Below are 3928 nucleotides of genomic sequence, written 5' to 3' on the forward strand. Positions count from 1 at the left end.
AGACCGGCGCACGTGTAGAGACGATTAGGTTACGAGGGCGCGCAATAGTTTATGGTAATAAGCGAGATCTATATATAGCCCATGCATGGTGCGTGGTTAGATAAGGGCCAGCAGCCGGCGCACTCATTCGCGTGCCGGAAAAAGGAACGGGAAAAAGGAGCCGACAGGTCTCGAGACAAGGGAAACGAGAATTTTTACCCGTCGCCCCGAGGCTGACGTCGCCGGCGGGGCCGCTTCGAGCGCCCCACCCCCACGGGCGCCCAGCGCTAGGCCGCTAGCGGCGCTCGCTTTGGAGACCCTGCGCATTCGTGCGTCCCACCGGAGCCGGCCGGCGGGGCACGGGACCTGTCCTGTCCTGCCTTTCCCACCAGTGGCGGACCCAGCCCAAATATTGAGTGGGGACCAAAATATAAGTGAGGCCTAAATAAAGTGCTGTTAATAAATAAACCTTTGTAACTACAATAAATAAAGTAAAAAATCCACTACACCAAGAAAATTGAGTCAATATCGGTCTGCCCCTGTTTTCCACAGCCAACGTGCCGTGGAGATAGGGGTGGATATCGAGCCAGTTCGGCTCGTTATAGTTCATTACTGTAACGAGCCAGCTCGGCTCGACTCGTTATACTAACGAGCTAAATAGCTGACTCGGATCGTTAAGAAGCTCGAGCCAGCTCGTTAGGCTCGCGAGCCACACAACTAAATACAAAGGTCTATATATATATATATATATATATATATATATATATATATATATATATATATATATATATATATATATATATATATATATATATATAAATAACTGAAAAATCATATTTTAAGTGTTTACCACTATAAACATAATCTATTTATAGTATTATTATTATATCATCGTCCTAGTGCTTAACCGTATATGTTTAACCATATATGTATTAACTTACAAATTTATAAACCCTTATTATAATAAGATAGCAACAAACATCATTATAAAGCAATTCATCATCCATTTCAGAAATATGTAACATTTTATTGCACAACACTAACATCATATGTTGCTAGAAATAAAGTTCACAAAACCATAACCAATAATCAAATATTAAATATGCAATGTAGGTATGTAACCATGCAATAATGCAAATATTTAAGTATATGACACATCCACACATGTCCATATTACAGAACATAACTACGAGAAAACAAGACTATGAGAGATGAGACGACACCAACGACTAGACAAACTTATGTTGTGGCCTAGCTCGTTTGGCTCACGAGCTAGCTCATGAGCTAACCCAAGCTGGCTCATTAGAGAACCGAGCTAGAATGCTAGCTTGGCTCGTTACAAAATTAAAACGAGACGAGTCGAGCCGAGCTACTAACGAGCCGAGTCGAGCGAGTTATCGACCCATGAGTATTTCGTCCAGCCCTACGTGGAGATCGTAAGGGCTGGAAACGAACGAGCCGGCCTTGCCCATTGCATAGCTCGAGAATAAGGTTCTGTCCGTTCGAAGTTGGATCGCGAGCCGCACCATAATAAATATTATTGTATTATAAAATAATAAAAAAATATATAAATTTATAATATAAAATTATCATTTAATATTATAAGTAATCTAAATTGTGAAATGTTATAAATTTATCATCAAAAACAAAGAAATAATCCTATTGTCTATAGATTTATCCAATATTCATTGTTATTTTATAGATTAACTAGGTGAGTGCCTGTGCGTTGCAACGAGGACATATAATACCACAGTAACTTATATATAAAATGTGTGTTATATTAAAAGCGAGTGCAAAATAATGACAAACAAGAAAAACACAAACACTGAATCAACAGCAGGCATATTTCATGAGGCTATGGTTCACAGCTTCCCAGAGGCTTGGGGTCGAAAAGATAAACACAGGTAAATCCACCCTCGATATACAACTTCAACTTTCTACAAGGAAATGTTGCTATACGAACCCTATACATCCACCAGATGAAAATTCTTGAGATAACTGCCACATAAACTACTCTATGCAAAAGCTCCATGTACATCACCAAAAGACTGCTTTTGGAACAAGGCTGCCTTCATATCCTGTTCATCTGCAGTTTGAAAGCATTCCCAGCTTTAGTTCAGACATACTTCAGGACATTAAAAAAAGATGATCCTAATACTAACCATCCATTTTCAATTAACAAGGAGGTTACTTGCCATTCATCACATGTAAAAAGTATTCCCAGCTTTAGTTGTAAATCCTCACAGGCTTCTCAAAACAATGGCGGTTCTGTAATTGCTCTAGTATCATAATCAGAATATGTTCAACTTTTATGCAACAGTAAAGTCTTTTAATGTGAGCATTCTTAAGCATGATACCTGGTTGTTGCCTAAGTAGGACCTTTTTGGGGTAGTGGTTGTATGCTCCAATCCAAGGTGTTGTTCCCAACCTCCATAAACAGGTCTCTGTTTCTAAAACAATACCAGGAAAAGCTTATACAATACTTCAATGTTACAATGAATGTTCTTGCGAAAGGATTCTTTCGCCAAAAGGAAAACGTATCTCACATGGAATCTATTCATTACAATATCTGAATCTTGGAGGTATTCTGGCTTACTGAATGTAACATGAGCAAATTTCCACTAGTGAAAGAAACATAACATCAGATATTATCCATTATAAGAGGAAACTATGGTAAATAATAATGAAATAAAACATTAGTAACCAGCATGCCTATTTAAGTTTAATTTAAATCAGACAATGAAGAATGAAGTTGAAAAACAAATCAAATGGTTACTGCACAATAATTAGTTATTGGAATAGATAAAAAGGGCAGACCCAGTGCAAGAGGCTCCCACGTAAGTGGGGACTGGGATAGATAGAGATGCTTAAATGACAACACCAACATCAACATAACTCTAAAGCAAGTTGGGGTAGGCTGGAGTTGAAAACCAACAAGAAGTCACCAAAAAGAGAAAGACAAACAAAGCGAGGGGAAAAAGCTTTTGAGAGCACTAAAAAGAAAAAAGGCCTAATCACGGTTTGGGCATGTGTATAGGTTCTTTCCAAGCACTTCTATCCAAGAACACCATAAAGTAGTGAATGATCAAACTTAAGAGAACATGGGACAAAAGGATGGATCTTACATCAGAAATAATAATGAATAACTCCATGAAAACAAATTATGGGCATTACCTGCTGCGGTTCGACTGAAACTTGATGTTCAAATCCTTATGTGCAGAAAAAGAAATTCGCAGGCAGCAGGATGTTACATGCTCCGGAAGCAAGTAACTACGATAAAGGTCCAAAGGAAAATTCAATTTATAACAAGCATAAGAAAGTACAACAATCAACAAGAATGGATGACAAAGGGAAGGCCACACAAATGTCACCTTGGGATGCTCCTTCCATCTAAGGATTCTCTAGCAGCTGAAGCAGTAGCCGCATCAGTGTACTGGATCAATGCCTGCCAGAAAGAATAAGATAAGGCTCTTGATGTTCATTTCAAAATTACTAAGTATCTGAAGCAAGTAACTTTAACCTGACCTGAAAACCTGTAGCTTTTCAAAGGTGGCTATTTTATGAACATACCCAAAAGCCGAGAAAACCTGAAAGGAAAATAATAAAGGGATCATACGTAGGAGGTAAAGGGAAGGCTGTTTTAGGAAATGCATAACAATTCATGGCACATGTAAAAAACTGCAGCACATGGCACAACACACAGTGATTGACATAATATTTGATAATAAAAGTAAACATCATTTCCAGACAAAAAGATAAAAACTCTTGAAGCTTATCCCTCACCCAAACAAAAAAAGAAGGGGCAACGAGAGAGAACCAATAAATGAAATTCAATGTACTGTTAAAATAAACAGGCCAAAATGTATAATATCGCCAAACAATGATCTAAAGATAAGCACCATAGAGATACTTATGGTCTAAAGGTTTGGAATTTGACCTTTCATCAGTA

At 38.2% G+C, this 3928-nt stretch overlaps 1 long non-coding RNA gene across 3 annotated transcripts; it reads right to left on the reverse strand.

Annotated features, from left to right (window-relative positions):
- Window positions 1-2174: 2174 nt before the first annotated feature.
- Window positions 2175-3543, reverse strand: LOC103643939 (uncharacterized). 3 transcript variants are annotated; one of them, XR_002266871.1, is made up of 6 exons: window positions 3505-3543; window positions 3351-3424; window positions 3154-3249; window positions 2544-2600; window positions 2337-2429; window positions 2175-2247 (listed from the first exon to the last, which is right to left on the reverse strand). It is a non-coding gene; the product is annotated as an uncharacterized lncRNA (long non-coding RNA). The 3 variants fall into 3 exon arrangements; XR_002266869.1 differs by having other exon boundaries at window positions 2526-2600; XR_002266870.3 differs by having other exon boundaries at window positions 2199-2258; window positions 2526-2600.
- Window positions 3544-3928: the final 385 nt, after the last annotated feature.

The sequence above is a fragment of the Zea mays genome, chromosome 1, assembly GCF_902167145.1.
Source record: "Zea mays cultivar B73 chromosome 1, Zm-B73-REFERENCE-NAM-5.0, whole genome shotgun sequence".
NCBI classification, from domain to species: domain Eukaryota; kingdom Viridiplantae; phylum Streptophyta; class Magnoliopsida; order Poales; family Poaceae; genus Zea; species Zea mays.